General features: G+C 40.8%; 2 protein-coding genes across 6 annotated transcripts in view; one reads left to right on the top strand and one right to left on the bottom strand.

The window, feature by feature from the left end:
- Nucleotides 1-18293, bottom strand: part of SNX21 (sorting nexin family member 21) — a 368146-nt gene that overhangs the window by 147943 nt on the left and 201910 nt on the right. For all 5 annotated transcript variants that reach the window (XM_068263250.1, XM_068263247.1, XM_068263249.1 and 2 more), the window contains one exon: nt 15415-15606. The gene's annotated coding sequence lies outside the window, so the exon portion shown is untranslated. The remainder of the gene's footprint in view (nt 1-15414; nt 15607-18293) is intronic.
- The window catches only part of TNNC2 (troponin C2, fast skeletal type), a 49848-nt gene that overhangs the window by 8758 nt on the left and 22797 nt on the right, over nt 1-18293 (top strand). The gene's annotated exons all lie outside the window — the stretch shown is intronic.

An 18293-nucleotide genomic window follows, 5' to 3' on the forward strand; every position in this document is an offset into this window, starting at 1 on the left:
GAAAATTAACTTTTATCAGTCTGCCAATCTTGAAAACCAAATAAAGATGATATCCAATCAGCTGCTTTAGGTTGCTAACACCTGAGCTCATTGTACCATTTTAGTATTTGAGTCCATTTGTAAGGGGTTCAGTTGTTCCCTTTTTACAAGGTTATTTTGGAAATTGGATAAACTCACAATGAGATTTCCACCATTTTTTATTCTTTAGAATAACAGGGTCAAAGGCTAGATCCTCCGCCTCAGATTTTTGGTAGTTTGTATAATTTGTTTGAAAATTTTTTCCTCACTTTCGGTTCCAATTACAGCTGGCAGAAGAACAGGAAGTAACGTTCCCAAGTTTTAGTTATCATTGCTATTATTCTCCTTACGCAGTGCTTACTGCTTTACATAAATAAAGGATGTACAATACAAATCTGAGATGGACAACAACAAAAATGATACATGAGGGGAAGAAAACCCAGCACACTATCTAATACAGTAATTTGTCATCAGAATAGGAACGCTGTACCGAATCACACTTCAGATCAACAAACTGATCAACCAAAATCAACTGGAGTTTCACCAATCAGACTTCCAGGAGTCAACAGATCATCCTCTTATTCCAACCTAGAGATTGAATCTGCCAGGAAATTAATCTTATGTGAGGCTAGCTGTACACACCATACAATTTTCTGTTAGATTTACGTGCCAGATTTAGATAATTTCCACCATGTTGGAAATTATCTATCCATCTATCTGCCGAGCAATTAGGCATTGTTCTACTCAGTAGGAGATAACCAGAAGACAATGCACCAGAGATAATGACCAGTCTCTACCAGTACTTTACAAAAAATAATCTAACAGAAAATTTAACAGAAAAATCTAACAAAATTGTATGGTGTGTACTAGGCATAAGCACCATACACACGCTAGGTGAAACTTGGCCGAGGCAGCTGATAACGACCGCCTCTGCTGAGCATCCAGCACGTTTCTGGAAGCCACCGACACCTCTCAAACTGTTTGGCCAGGAAATGAGTGGTAATCTTTGTCAAGGGGAACGGAGATAGCAGCTGTAATATCCTATCGGAGCCTCTGTCCCTCAACATCTAACGCAAAAACAAATAAAGGTTTTGGCTAAGGTTTAACATTAAAAGAAGATTACAAGCTTAAAGGGACTCCGAGCAGTGCAGAAACTATGGAAATATGCATATCATTTTAAAGCTCTCTTTCTCCTCTTTCCAATGATATATAAACCGCCACCCTACGCCTTTTAGTTTTCGCTATTTTCGCGATTGAAATTGCCGCGGCCGCGATTTCGATCGCGAAAATAGAGAAAACTAAAAGGCGTAAGGCAACAATTTAGGTGTCGTCAGAAAGAGGAGAAAGAGAGCTTTAAAATGATATCCATCTTTCCATAGTTATATTGTATTACACGGCGACTTTTTGTCAAAGTCAGCAGCTGCATTCAGCAGAATGGAGCTGCTGACACTGGGGAAAGTGTCGTCCTGTGTAATACAATATAACTATGGCTTGATGGATATCATTTTAAAGCTCTCTTTCTCCTCTTTCTGACGACACCTAAATTGTTGCCCTACACCTTTTAGTTTTCTCTATATTCGCGATCGAAATCGCGGCCGCGGCAATTTCAATCGCGAAAATAGCGTAAACTAAAAGACGTAGGGTGGCGGTTTATATATCATTGGAAAGAGGAGAAAGAGAGCTTTAAAATGATATGCATCTTTCCATAGTTTCTGCACTGCTCGGAGTCCCTTTAACTATAAACTGCAAAGCTGAGCTTAGGCCACGGCCTAATATGACCAAAAACGTCCATGATGTATGCTGAAGAAAAAAGTCAGTGGGCTTGCTTTAAAAGGAAGGCCAGTAAAAAAGAAATGAAATACAACAGAAGTTAAACATGTAAACAAGGACCACACAGCCAGAAACTGCAGAGGGACGTAAACACAGGGACATTCATGGAGGAGCCAGTGCTGCAGGTACACAGTTGTACACAATCATGCACAGCAACCCAGAAATGTTTCCCTGTCATTATGTCCTTGCCTGGTCATAGGCACACCTTTAACCCCGTCACTACCACCACATATGCCTTTACAGTCACCGGCAAGGCCCCAGAACAATTTATCACTACTACAAGGAGAAATGTGCCATTAAACCGTGAGCTAATGTTCCCCCATTTAATCTCTTCTTGCTTCCATGTACATTCTATCAGCAATATGATAACCTCTGTGTGAAATAGTGGGATCTTCTCAGTGCTTTGATCTAGACGTGCTTGTGCAGGCTGGGAGGGGAAATGGAGTTTGGGGAGAAGGGGGCCTTCATCTTATGTCTGTCACTTCTATTCCTAGTGAAGGACAGCTGCTTTTTACACAAGGCTAGAAGAGAACAGGTGTCTGCTGCTTCTCCTATTTATAGGTATGAAGAAAGAGACGAAGGCTCTTCATGGGACTAGTAACCTATGTGCTGTCACTAGAGTCTGCAATGTGCTGTCTAGATAGAGCACTGGGGATGGGGTCAGTCTCATGATGGGGGTGAGGTCTCTATGACCATTTGTCTCAAGCTGCATGTAATATTCATTATGTCCACACAAGGACAGATATCTCATTTAGTCCCATTTGGACACAAGGGCCCATATGCAATTAACTTTTTCTACAGAGTTTTCTCCACGGTGATATTTTTTACTACTTATCAATAAAATAAACCACCAGCAAGCAAGAAAATACTCAAAATATTATAGTACTTTTTCACATATTTTTCCCTACCCTTTCAATTGCTAAGTGCTGAAAAGTTACTTTAACCTCCCTGGCAGTAAGCCCGAGCCGAGCGCAGGGGAATTTCTCAGGTCATGCTTGGCCGATTTGCATAATATTTTTTTGTACACGCAGCTAGCACTTTGCTAGCTGCGTGTACTGCCCGATAGCCGCCGCTCCGCGCCGATTTGCCGGCATCCTGCTGTCTCTAATACTTTTAGCCATAGACCCTGAACAAGCATGCAGCAGATCAGGTGTTTCTGACATTATTGTCAGATCTGACAAGATTAGCTGCATGCTTGTTTCAGGTGTGTGATTCAGAAACTACTGCAGCCAAATAGGCCAACAGGCCCAAGAGGCAACTGGTATTGTTTAAAAGGAAATAAATATGGCAGCTTCCATATCCCTCTCACTTCAGTTGTCCTTTAAGTCAATGGGAGCACAAGAACATCATATACCAAACACTGTGCTATGCGATGTGTGATTTATCTGCTAATTATTTTTCAAACTTACCGTAATTGTTGAGAGAACAATTGCACAAAAATTGCGGTAAAATGCACGGGAATCCTTTCAGTGTAAATGATAAAGAATCGTGTTTGCATTTGCGATTTTCAGCAGAAGAGAGCCCTAGTCAGTCATGCTGCCAAAGTACATGGAGTTCTCCAAAATGTCACCAGCAGAGACAATATTTTAGAGCACCCTCTTCTTCACAGAGATAGCTCACACATTCCAGCCAGAAAATGTCCTAACTGGTATATAGACCTGGGATTCTATCAAGGGAAGTGTGCTAACCACTGAGCTACTGTGTGTGTCTTCTATGCCTGACACAACGTGGACTTCCCAAAGAAGGAAACTTTTCATCCCCCACCTTCCCCCTACTTTCTCCAAGAGACAATACATGTAGTTTAGAAGAGTGACAGTGACACTGCTGGTCAAATCCATCATGAGTAATTATTTTGACTGTCAAAAATGAATATATGCTTGGTGCTGTATCACAGTATCTCCTACATATATATACAGTATATATATATACACATCTATTAGTGACTAACCAGACTGCTGAAAAAAATACGTTATGTCTGTAGAAACATTGCCACTTTTCGGCAGAATCTTCACTGTTTTAAGACTGCTCCGATGGTCCGCCGTGATCCAGCCGTAGCCCGAAGCAGATGCGTTACCCCCATAGGCTAAATGGGGGAGCGTATCCACCTGCACGCGATTATTGCGGATTGCACAGAAGTGCAGTCCACTTACTGCAACGTATCCCACGGATCCGATGCAGTGTGGCAAGTGTGAAAGGCTTCTTTTTATAAATTACTGCCAAACCGGCATTTTATAAAATAATGTTCACTGTCCGTTTAGCGATAAGTGGAGAACGGACAAAAAATGTCTGTTCTTCACTCAAGTTGCAACAAAGCCTTACAGACAGGTGTTGGACTAATCCATCTCATCATGGGGGATTCTCAGAATTTCTTTTATTTTTAAAGGCACTCCTTGAGTGGCAGTAGCATAGACCAGCTGCCAGAACAGTGGAAGATTACAGCACCTATTGTAGGTGACAGCTACACAGGAGGTAAAAAAAAATTACAGTGTGTTTACTCAGGGACATGTGAATGTCGCTGTACATATGTATTTTACATTTTCCAGTTTTTTACTACTGTATAGTGCCCCTTTAAACTGTAGCAATACGCAGCTGCGATGCAAGTCTATGGGCTGCATACTGTAGCGGCTGAAGCTAGTTAACTAAATGCCAGTAGCCAAATTACCATTGCCCTTATTAAATATAGCAATGCTTTATGAATAGGAATGTATGTTGCTGTTATGCATCTGTCTGAATTTGTGTACACTGCACAGCTTACTTGAACTTGGAGGCTTGAAGTGGGAATATCTGAGGAATGTAAGTCCACAGAGATAAAGTAAAGGTATCCAGCAAATTATGTGCCAGTGTAGAACATATAAATACCTTTTATTAAATAAAAATTAACAGAGTGCAGGTACCTTTTAAAGCCCAGTTAAATCCTGGCAGGTCTTACGTGTTTGAGATGAGGAGAGGAGTGCTGGAACTCAGAACCAATGGCTCAGGACTGCTCTAGAGTGAGAGCCATTTCTGGCTCCTCTGAATGCCCACTGAAAACCATTAGGTTGTACACAGCCACATACACTATGGTCAGTGGGATCTCTGAGCACTGGAATGGATCCTCCGCGGGTAGCGCCACTGCTACCACATTCCAGTACGTCTCTGCACATAGGCGAGCCTCAGGGCCTCACAGCAGGTAAGGCCAGCTTTATGATTTATGGAGCTATCACTAGCAGTGATTTTGCTGCCAAGGTTTAATTGGGCTTTAAATCCAGCTAATCTGTTGACAGACGGTCACCCATGAGCAGTGGGAAGACTGGCATGTTAATTATTTTGTCATTGCAGATTACTAGAAGCAATGCTTAAATATTTGTTGGGCTGGGTTAATAATATTAACCACAGTAATAATACTAATACAAATCACTAGTCAGGGGATGGTACTATCCTTGGCTGATTGGTAAATAAGGCATTTTGTAAAAAACAGGTTTGACTTACTATATAAAGGTAAAGTGGCAGCAGTAAAATATTTTACCGTGTTAACCATCAGCATCAGCATCCTGATTCAAAACTTCTTGCTTATATAAAGTAAAGTAACCCATAGAAATAAAATGGATAGCAGCACAAGCTAGTTTTCTTCTATCAAGTGACTATGAGGCATATTTCACAAAACGTATCTCATGAATTATCTCACGCCTTACTTATTAACTCACCATATAGCTCTCCTGACACCTGATGCATAACACATTATACCATAGCAACGTATGCGCAACCCTGGTAACGCGCGTGGCACCGATAGGTTAATGAAATAGCTCTCCCTGTTTATCTCATGAATTATCTCTCATCAGGGCTGTTTCTGGCTATTCTGGTGCCCTACAGAAGGGGAGGGGCATACAATAATGGCCAGTACACACTGCTGCACTTGTGCTGCGCTTTTAAAATCGCATGCCTTTTTAAATCTCAAGGTCGTTTGAAAAATCATGAAAATCATGAAGACCTGCACACACTGGTGCAATCCGATTTTTCTAGTTTCATAAAGGCTTTGCGATTTAAAAATCGCATACGATTTTAAAAATGCAGCGCAAGCGCAGCAGTGTGTACAGGCTCTAGACTCCTTTTACACTTAATCAGTTGCTCTCAGTTATAACTGAAAGAAAACCGATTTTCAAAATAATGCCCACGTTTTCCTATGGCATAGTTCCCACTATACACGTTTTAACTGAAATGTTTTTCAGAATGCACTGCTACAGAAAAAACGCGTACCAACGCACACTAAAACATACCAACGCATAAAGTGTAAAAGGGACCTAACTGATATTAAGACATTTTTGTACAAATATAGAAAAAAATCCTTTAATCAACTTAGTAATAGTACAAATTTACATAGGAAAACACAGCGATTGTATAAAGCCAAAGACAGCTATTGGGTAGCCATTGTATACAGATTGCACATATCCAACAGCCAGCTTATTCGTAACAGCGTTGCTTTGCACACAGTCTGATGGGGGTCAAGGAAAAACACAGGTCGAGGGAACGCAGCATACTGTATGCCCCTCCCCTTCTCCCCTCCCAGTTTGCCTAAACAATTTTCCAGTGGGATAATCATTTCCTACATTCATTGATTTTATTAGCCCCAATAACTTGTTATATAAAGAAATTATGTTGTTTATCAAAATAAGTCTATAATTAAGAAACTATTACCAGGCCGAGCACACATCAGTTCAGCCTAGGCCTTAAAGAGAACCTGAACTGAGAATAAAAAAAGTCAAAATAACCATACACAGGTCATACTTACCTCATGTGTAGTCTACTCCTAAATCTTTCTCCTCTCCTGCGTCCAATTTGTCCACTGTGATCAATGGAATTTTCCATCCTCCATTTTAAAAATGGCCATTACCCCATAACAGCTTCCTGGTCAGCACACTGTTAAACTGAAATATCACTGACTTGAGCCATAGGGAAACATGGACATTACCTTGCACATTCAGTTGTAACTGACAGCTACTGATATATAACTGACAGCAACTGGTATATTTCAGTTCTGACAAAATATTGTCAGAACTGGAAGAGATCACTGTAAGAAGAAAATGGTGAGCTTCTGAGAGGAACTGACTGTGAGGTTAATATGTAATATTAATGTGCAGCTACGTCATGTGTTTATTTTAAAAAATTTTACTCGCTTCAGGTTCCCTTTAAAGCGAAACGAGCACTGGATTTTTTAAAAAAAATAAACAAACTCCCAATAAGGGGGGTTCATAATGGTGTGTGCAGTTAAGGGTGCGGGGTTTGGATGAGCGCCATTACATACCATCCGCTTCTGCCGGTACTTGTGCTAAAAACCACAGATAAATACTACCAATTGATGTCTTCTCTGTAAGCTTTTAGCGCCATTTTTTGTACACAGACAGCATAGCTGAGCTCTGGCACGGCTGTGCGTTTGTTTGGCACACTAGGGATCAGTATGGAAAAAGCTGAGACCTTTGCAGATCTTTCACTGCATCTACCAATATGTCAGACCACATCAATGTACTCCAAACCTCCGCTGCCTGGAGAAATAGGTCATGTTTGAAGGGCTGAATGTGTGACATCCATCCTGACATTTTCTCTTTTCATTTTATAACATGAAGCAAGCATTATTTTTATTGTACTTTCATGTTCCTAAACGCCCATACACAGCTTGAGCACATCAGAGAGGAGACCGGCGGGCTGCAGAAAAAGAACTGCACAACAGTAATGGCGTCTTATGACAGATGATTATTGGTCAATCCCTCCGGCGGTTCTTAGCATTATAGCTGAATAATGCTGTTAAATGTATATGGCCTAAAGAAACTGTAGCGGTGAAAAAGGGCATACCTATGAAATAGCCACTGGGAGTAAACCCGTTATATGGCTTACCCTGAACCTGCACAAGTCCTGGCGGCGCTAATTACTAATCCCCCTCCAGGTTGACGTGGATGGTAGGCAGCTGCATAGCTAAGGAGCTGTGGGCCCCGATGCAAGTTTTACAATGGGGCCCCGCCAAGCACTCTATACCTAACAATTGATACGGCGCACCAAACCCTGCCAATGGTAACTACAGTGTCAGAGGTGCAAGAAGGGGATGGGAAACAGTTTGTTAATGATTACCACTATTCAAAGTATCTATAGAAGTGATCATTATGAGCAGAGGACCAATAGAAAGCGAATACTGTAGTTGAGGGAAGGCCCTTTGGGGCCCCTCTGGCTCAAGGGCCCCGATGCAGTCGCAACCTCTGCAACCCCTATTGCTACGCCCCTGATGGTAGGGAATGATGTAATTCGGCTTCCAGCTATGCTGGCGGCCAAATTACAGTGTTTTAAAAGTAATTTGAGCTCCATCTTTTGACGGCGCCCAAATTACTTACTAAGTGCAGCTCTAGCCGTAATTCCTATTACGGCCTATAGTGGCGCTGGCTGCATCCCCATCTCTCGCGCTAGTGAAAAAGAATGCATGGCATTTATCTTCCTTGGTTTGTGCAGACATCTCAACCATCAACACCAATGGAAATATGGTGTTGTCATGGTTTACAGCATGTTTACTACAGAGTTATAGCAGCTGCAGACTGAATTTGAAAGATAATACTTAACACCATTCAGGTACCAAATGCCTTGTGTAGTGATGACATAGGTCACATACATGTTTGTTTTTTAAGTGGAGTTACCCTTTAACCTTGGCTCTTTATCCTTAACCTTCTACCTCCCAGGTACCCGTAAGATAATCTTTTAATCCTAAAAAAGATAATTACAATGCCAATAATACATTAAATACACATAGATTGGTGTTGCATGAGTGTTCTGGCATCTTGTAATATAATTTTTTTTTAAAACTATTTTATATCAATTTTTAGTCAGCTATGAATTTCCAAGACTAATCGTAATCTCCTGATGCATTGCTTTGCAACCATGGCAACAGACTGCCTAGAAGTCCCCGTTTCCCTGAATGAGTAAATAGCTACACAGAGCAGGAACCCTTGTTATTCTCTTTTAACACTTGAAGTAATCCACTTATTAGTAGCAGGCTTTGACATACCTATTGAGCAACTTCTGCTATAAGTAATTTGGAGGCATGTATTTAATAAAGGCGCCCAGGAAATGATGACACCGTTTCAAGTATCGCCAATAGTTAAGACTTCGGTAATCTATCAGATATTAAGCTATCGACTTCACTAACCTATATCTCACACTAACCCTTTCCTACCTATACCTAACTGTAACTGTAACCCCCTCCCCCCAACTATGGCTAGAACTCACCTTCCCTTCCGGTGCCTATAACTATTACACCCCTACTTATGCCTAACAGTAGCGGTGTGCCGCGGTCAATCCAATCCCAGACACTCAAAGAACCCTGCAATCAACTGTTTTTTGTGATAGAAACATGAAAATCAAACGTTTTTATTGAGTAATGTATGGCCACCTTTAGAGTAAATACATCTGAGCAATATAAACTGATCATATGATGATAAAGTACACAATCACTCTTTACTTACAGTGAAACTCCATGTCTTAAATTCTAGAGTTCCAGAGATGAGCAATAAGGCAAGGTGGAAAGGAATAAAGCTTTTCTATTGGTCAGCGAAGCTATACATCACATTAAAGGATGAATTAGCAAGTTTGGAACGTAAAAGGACGTAGATTCCTCCTGACATTGGGTGACTTTCCCCTGATTAATCTGACACAAAAACATTTTGTTTTGCAGTTTTCAATGAATGTAATCTCAAATTTTGTACTTTATCATTGTAGACTTTATATTGCTCAAATTGACTTTGCAGTCTTTTTAAAGGATTTTTTTCTCTTTTTTTTCAGTTTTAAAGAACGTGGAATGGGGTTAAACATGTTTGGGTGAATTTATTGCAGTTTGTGTAGTGGACTTAAATTTCTCCCTTTATAGCTGGGTGGCTGCCATGGTTATATTTCTATGATGTTGGCTAAACCGCCCAACTTTTTAAGATAAGAAAAAGGGACACTGTTAAGACACGCCCTCCTGCCACATCTCTATTACGCCCCTATTAATGCATACCACAAAGAATCCACAAGCAAAAGTGTAGTTTTATTAAAAATGTTACTACTTCTATTTCAATAAATGTTTGAAAAAATATTCAAGAATATGTAATTTTATAATTAAAACTACATTGATACTTTCTGTCATCACTACTTGTCCTTCATTGTAAAATAAGAAATATATCACCTTTAAGGATGAGAATAAAGTGAAGAGTCCATTAAATACATTTTCAGTAGAAAAATACAGTTTCCCTGAAAATGATGCAGGGTCTTATATTATTTTTTTTTGCATTGGGACTTATTTTCAGGGGATTATTTTTCCATGAACAACAATCTACATTTATTCTTGAACATAAAAGTCAACATTTATTCAAATATAACATCCCATGACAGCAAAAACAAATAGGGCTGGCAAGTGCTGATGGTGGATGGAATCTGGGCTCTCACACAGATTGGGTAGTCGTGCTGGTGTCACTCCTGTGACAGAATCATCACATGCTCTCGGGTGCCTTGGCATCCCAGCTGTCTCTTCCAGTTCCACTGCAGTCAAGCATGGTCGTTGCTGCCCCCTGGTGCCTGGAAACAGACACAACACTCTAATCAAATGAGCTCAGGAATGGAATGACCCCACTGGGACTATGCAAACTGTAAGTGAGAGCCCGCCACTTGGCAGCCCTTATTATTTTTGGTATTGTGGGGTCTTTTGAGTGTGATTATTTTAGGGGTGTCCGCTTTCTTTGGTGAAGAATCTATCTGTCCTGCAACATTTTACATACTTTTTTTTTTTTTTAATAAACTGTAACCAGTGCCTATTTTTGGAGTAGGGTTTATATTTCAAGCACCCTTAAAAATCATGGTAGAGCTTTTTTTCAGGGTAGGTCTTATTTTTCTCTTAGGAATGATGTTCAGATGTTTTTACATAGATATTAACATCATTCCTAAACGAGGGACAAATGAACAAAAAAAGAGGGTAATTCTGCGCATGTGCAGAACGCTCCCGACACAGGAGCAAGACCAGGGTGCGCATGTCTCAGGGCCGCGCGTGCGCAGTAGCCACCGACTGCCTGGAGGGGATCAAGAGGAAGTCGTAGGCACAGTAGGATTCAAGGGAGCTGGAAGAAACCCCAGGTAAGTTAAAGAGAACCCGAGGTGAGTTTTACAAATCCTAATTGCATACAGAGGCTGGGTCTGCATATAATGCCCAGCCTCTGTTGCTCCCTGCCCACGTCCCTTCCTTCCCTGCTTATTGGAGGGAAGGGACACGGGCGGGGAGAGGCGAAATAGAGAAGACGGGGGAGCGGCAGAGAGTGACAGTGTGCATGTAAACAGCCTGCTGGCTACACGCTGTGTGTCGCTAGCACGGCATTTTACTTTGGGGGGTAAAGCAGAGCACGAGGGGGGGGGGTCTGGGGGGAAAAATATAGCAACAGAGGCTGGCCATGATATGCAGACCCAGCCTCTGTATGCAATTAGGATTTGTAAAACCCACCTCGGGTTCTCTTTAACCACTTCAGCCTACAGTGTTGTTTCACCTTATGCATCCGAGCAACTTTCACCTCCCATTCATTCGCCAATAACTATAAATATCACTACTTATCACACTGAAATTATCTATATCTTGTGTTTTCCGCCACTATTTAGGCTTTCTTTGGGTGGTACATTTTGCTAAGAATTATTTTATTCTAAATCCATTTTAACAGGAAGATTAAGAAAAAAATGGGAAAAATTCATTATTTCTCAGTTTTTGGCCATTATAGTTTGAAATTAATACATGCTACCGTATTTTATTTGCCCATTTGTCCCAGTTATTACACTGTTTAAATTATGTCCCTATCACAATGCATGGCTCCAATATTTTATTTGGAAATAAAGGTGCATTTTTTCAGTTTTTCATCCATCACTTATTACAAGCCCATAATTTTAAAAATAACAGTAATATACTTACTACATACATATTAGAAAAGTTTAGACCCTAAGGTAGCTATTTATGTATTTTTTTTTTATCATTTTTTTTTTTCAAAAAAAAAAATGTGGTGTAGCTATTGGGGAGTGTGGGAGGTAAGGGACTATTTTTAACAATAAAAAAATGTTATTATCTGGAAAATTTTATTTCCAGATGTAATTTTACTATTTGACTACAACATGCCAGGTATTATTACGCAAGCGGAAGTAACGCGTGGACGGGACAGAAGGGGATTTATGAAAGACAAAGCCGTCTCGCTGATGGTGTTGGTCTTTTATACGGAGACTTAGATCAATGAATGGGAACTGTGTTCCCATTCATTGATCTTCGGGCTAACGGAAGGACGGCGGGAGCACGCTCTGGAGCGCACCCGACACATCGGCAGCAGGGCAGGCTATCTGGACAGATATATCCGTCCAGATAAACCTAAGTGGTTAAAATCTTTTTTTTTGGGGGGGGGGGGGGGGGCTTAAGATTGCCTTTGAGGGAAAAGGAACAATTGGAAACTATGACATTGGCTGAAAACATTATATACCCACAAATTAGGTTTTCAGATGAAGAAGCTGTTTTGTCCTGAGATGAGAAGATCTTTTGTACAGGAGATGCTTGGACAAAACAGCCATTATTGGCCATTTTAGCTGGCCAAAGTATAATTTCTATTGCTGTCTTCAGGGAACCATTGTATAAAACAGCAGTGTCAGCAGTGTAGCAATAGGGTGTGCAAAGGTTGTAAATGCATCGGGGCCCTTGGGCCAGAGGGGCCCTCCTCAATCACAGTATTAGCTCTCTATTGGTCTTGTGCTATTGATAATCACTTCTATAGATGTTTTAAATAGTAGTAATCATTTACAAGCTGTTCCCCATCCCCTCCTTGCACCTCTGACACTGTGGTTGGCCTTGGCAGGTTTTGGTGCGCCGTATCAATTGTTATGTATAGAGTGCTTGGGGGGCTCCATGTAAAACTTGCACCGGGGCCCATAGCTCCTTAGCTACGCCACTGAGCAGTGTATATAAATTGCTTAGCTCCCCTACACTGCAATTATTTCCTGTACTTTGCATTTTAAGAAGGGATCAACATTTCTGTGTAGCTTTGGCTTCAAAGCCCCATCTTCTTTCTTTCTGTGGAAAATAATGTGACTGGGCTATATTTAGTGGTGGGAAAGTTTTTCCCCACCTCTAAAATAGTGGCATGAACATTACCATTACATTGGTGGTACAATCCCCTGATTTTAACCCCTTCCAGCCCTGATGTCAAACAGGGATCCAGCATGGCATCAGCCTTTTAAAGTAAACCTGAGATGGGCTTTATAGCTCTTGATTGTACACTCTAACCCAGAGTAATGTGAACTTGTATTATTGGGACTACCATTCCAGTATATGATCAGGCATTGTATTACTACCTGTATTGTGTCGTTGCTTCTTATTGCTTATTAGCTGTATTGTGTTGTCGGCCAATAGTTATCATTGCCTGTAATAGTATGTATTGTACAGGGCTGCGTAATATGTTGGCGCAATATAAATCCAATAAATAATAATAATAAAGCTGTATTTATACTTACCTGGGGCTAGCTCCAGTCCCATGAGGTGTGTGGAGTCCCTTATGGCCTTTCCATTCTCTTGCAAATCCTCCTGATAATCCACTTGTCCACGCTCATCTGCACATGTGCGGCTTGACTGCGCACTCCCCCGTCGCGCTACCGCAGCTGGGAGTGTTCTGCACAGAAGTGCAAGATGGCTGTAACTGGCTGGATTTCCAGGTAGATTTGCAAGAGACTGGAAAGCCCACACCTCATGAGGCTGGAGGGAGCCCCAGGTAAGTATAAATACAGCTATAAAGCCCATCTCAGGTACCCTTTAAGATTAAACTGTCGGACTAAGTCCACACTTTGATCATCGCCAGGCCAATGCTGTGCAGCTGCACCATATAATATAAATATGACCTGGGTGCATTTGGGCTCTTCGTTGCATGCAGTGTCTTGGATCTAGTCCAGCACGGTGCTAGACTATTCAGATCAAAGTGTTGGACGAAGTCTGTCACTTTTACCCCCTTCTGCACCACGTAAATATCCTTGGTGATGAGAAAATTGGATTGGAAAGGGTTATCCTGGGTACACACGGTTACATTTCCTGTCCAATCGATTGGGTAATCTAACAGGAAGTTGTATCAAGTGTACATGTCCAAACAGTTCCTGATCAATAATGGGATAGATTGTCCCATTATAACTTCAGAAAATAGATCTAGTTATCGAATGGTAGCAGACTGGACATGTCAGAAAAAGCGATTCCCGTCAATCGGACAGAAAATTGCATTGTGTGTATTTAGCATAAATAGAAGACTATACACCCTCTGGTGACCAGGTGTGGTAAAACAGTTTTAACACCACAATGTTATTGCTGAAGATAAAAGCTAGAAGTTTTGAGTTAGGGTGCTTCAGGATGATTTACTGATTTACTTCAAAAGCTTTCTGAAAATAGTGGAAAACAGCACTATTTCTTGCACAATACATTGTCATGACTCTGCAGCCTAAACTCTTACTGCCAGATAGAAAGACCAGAGATGTAGACCAACTAGAAGGAAAAGGAGAACCAATTCTGTTGATGTTCAGGCAACTAAATGACAATAGCGCCCTCTTGTGGTATTCACGCTTTATGTACTACATTTGCTGTCTAATACACAGTCACTAAGCTCACATCCCCACCTAGTGTCCGTATAATATACTGCAGTCCAGATTAAATAATTATTAATAATAAATATAACAAATATTATTATCATTATTATTACTATAACAGCAAAATATGCAGTGTTGAATTCAGCTTAATACCAAAATTAATCCATACATTGACATGATGGAAAACAGCTGATACTTTTAAAGTACATAAAGGATGATTATTGAAAACTAACAGCTGCCTCAATACCCCTTTGTTGTAAAAATTACCACCTCACCCATCAAATGCCTGTTATAAAAATGAAAAACAGACTTCCTACCGATACAGTAAAAACACAGAGAGAGACCAGGAGCCCTTTATGATGTAGTATATTAATGTCAAATTCTGGATAGATACAAAGTGATAAGGTACTCACAAAGGTGGGGTGCAAGACCAGCAACCACAGTATAAAAACCAGTGAGGAAATCCCATCCCCACTCTGGTTCTTTGTCTTCAAATGTGTGGGTTGCACTCCAGAAAAAAACAAATGTATGGTTACACAAAACACACAATTGACAGCAACCTCTAATACATAGGGGGCTGTAAACAATATCACTTGGAGAGAGAAGGTGCCCCAAAAAATAATCATGGATGTAATAAACATAAAATGGCTTACCTCGAAGAAGAAGGGGCAACGCCAATATAAGAAAGAAATTTTAATAATTAGATAACGCGTTTTGTGGAGCACAGCTCTAACCTCAAAACAGTGTCCCAAAACATGGCAAAACCTGGTAACCCCACACAAAATATCACAATAAAACAAAAAAACAAAGATACCAAAGATACACACAGTAAGTAAAGGATAATATGATCAAAAAAATAAATCTAAATCCCAGTTCAAAAGAGAGGGAAACAGTACAATGAGGCTCTAATTGTGAGCAAAGAGACCTTCAAACAATCCATTTTCTTACCTTACATTTACTTAGTTGTCTTCACTTTAATTCAAGTAGCAATTTAATCGCCAGAGAACTGTAGGGAATCAGCCAACATTTTCCCTGAAACTTGTCTTCCAATGTTATCTTCTGTGATCAGTGCTCCATAGACCATGAGAAATTAGCTATGTTGTCCAGGTTAATGAATCATCCTCCATTTGGGTGCAGCATCTGCAAAATACATAAATGACATTAGCAGTGTTCAGGGACGGATTTGTGCTTTTTTCCTCCCCAAAACTATTGCCTTGTGCTGACCCGCTCACCATGAACAACCTCCTCCTTTTGCTTCATTTTATATCTCTCTGGGTAGTCCTAGTGTGTGTTATTTCTACCGCTATATAGTCTGTTAGATGCTCATACACTTATCGACTTTCCCATTCCATTCCCTGCAGATCAATTCAATCGATTCCCCAAAAATGTCCAATTGATCAATTTTCGGTCAATTTTGACCAAAAATGTATCAAGAGTATTGATCAAACAGGATGGGAGATTTAGGTTGATTGGATGCAGGGCAGGAGCGATGGTAAATCGACAAACCGTGCAGTTGGATTGATTTTCAATAGTTTCCTTGGTAGAACAGACGTGAGTCAGCTGTGTAGCTGACGACACATACTGTTGCAATCCAGAGGGATGATGGAGTGTGACGTCATGTGGTGGTGGGGGAGATCTTCAGGCGGTCCCAGCGCTGAATCTCATCTGCTGTGGAGGACAAGGGAAGCCTCTTAAGGATCCAGAGGCTTCCCTCTCCTGAGGTAAGTACCTCCCAGGGGAACTTTTTTTTCTTACAGGTTTACTTTAAGGAAGTTTGAAACATAACTAAAGCAAAGTTTCCAGACTTGGTGACTGATAACTAGGCCCTATTGTACATTCAGAGGACCTAACTTATCTTTGTGCCACTCAGCAAAATGAGGCCTGGAACCCACCGGAAATACTTTTTATTAGTGTTTTTTGCAGAATTTTTGGCAAGATATAAAAGCGCTTGTATAATGTATGTTTTTTGTGTGTGTGTGTTCTGGGTAGTAAAATTGCTGCAAATTCGCTTTTATACAGCGATTGCAAAGTGATCCTACACTTTGTATTGGAGCGCAATCGCTCCACAAATGCTGCATGACCCGCAATTACGATTTGGGAAAATTGCAATCGCTCCTGTGGAATCACCTCCATTGAAGTACATTAGCCTAGTGCGACTGAAACAGCTCCTGTGGGTCCCAGCCCTGATACTTTTCTTGTACTGTACTTACTGTTTGCCAGTAACACCAGCAGGTGGTGCTGTAAACAAATACTGTAATCACTTTTTCATTTGTGAGTTATTTTCCTGATGAAGAAAATATATACTACAGGTATTAAAATCCATTCTGATGATGAGGATGATGTTATCCATTCAGTCGTGTCCGACTCTTGGCGATTCTACGGGTTAACTCACTCCATGCTGTCCGATCTTGTACCATTTCTGCCAGTTGCCTTAAGCTCAATCCTGTGTCAGCTTTGATGGTGTCAAGCCAACGCGTTCTCTGGTGGCCTTGTTGCCTTTTGCCACTGATCAGTCCTAGCATTAGGTCTTTCTCTAAGGAATATGATCGCATCATGTGGCCGAAATATGTGAATCTGGTGATCTTGCCTTCCAGTGACATGTCTGGTCTTATACGTTCCAATACTTCTTTGTTTGTCATTCTTGCTGTCCATGAAATGCGAAGCAACCGTCGCCAGCACCACAACTCTAAGGAGTTGATTTTTCTTCTATCTGCTTTTCTTAGGGTCCAACTTTCGCAGCCATATGTGGTTATGGGGAAAACAATGGCATGAACCAGTCTACATTTGGTAGTAATGTTAATGTCTTTGCTTTTCCATACTTATCATCACGTTTCTGCCGAGGGTTATCCGACGTTTTATTTCATGACTACAATCACCATTTCGATCGATCTGAGAGCCGAGGAAGGTGAATTCCTGCACACACTCAATCTTTTCATTGTCAACTGCTATCTTGATATTGCCGTCATCTACTGTTGTCATGATCTTGGTCTTTTTGATATTCAGGTGGAGGCCAAACTTTGCACTTTCACCTTTGATTCGATTAATCAGATGCTGCAGACCATCCGCCATTTCTGAGAGAAGAGTTGTGTCATCAGCATACCGAAGGTTACTGATGTTTTGTCCGCCAATTTCTTTTTCCTTGAGATCCAATTTTCTCATCATCACTTTGGCGTAAAGGTTAAACAGGAAGGGGGATAGGATACAACCTTGCCTCACACCTTTACCAATTTTTAACCAATCCGTGTCTCCATAGGGTGTTCGTACTGTGGCTTCTTGGCCGTTATATAGTGATCTTATCAGCTTAACCAGATGAGTTGGCACGCCCAGTTCACCTAAGGCTTTCCACAGCTTATCGTGTTCGACACAATCAAAGGCTTTTTTATAGTCGATAAAGCACATATAGACATTCTTCTGATATTTGTGGGATTTCTCCAAGATCCATCGAAGATTCGCAATATGATTGCGAATGCCACAACCTCTTCTAAAACCTGCCTGATCATCAGGTAACTCTCTGTCAATGACTGGATTGAGGCGTTGATGTATGATCTTAAAAAGCACTTTGCTCATGTAAGGAATGAGGGCAATTGTGCGGTAATTAGAGCAATCTTTAGAATCTCCCTTCTTTGGCAATGGAATAAAAACTGACCGTTTCCATTCTTTCGGCCATGTGTTGGTTTCCCAGATAGAAAATCCATTCTAGTAAATAACAAAATCACAAATATAGAAATATTTATGTGTTATAACCTTAATATGTTAAGCCACACCTGTAATACATTAACCCACATTTCTATTAACTATGTGCCCCCCTGCAACTCCCTGAGCCTGGG

Source organism: Hyperolius riggenbachi, chromosome 12 (assembly GCF_040937935.1).
Source record: "Hyperolius riggenbachi isolate aHypRig1 chromosome 12, aHypRig1.pri, whole genome shotgun sequence".
Classification (NCBI taxonomy): Eukaryota; Metazoa; Chordata; class Amphibia; order Anura; family Hyperoliidae; genus Hyperolius; species Hyperolius riggenbachi.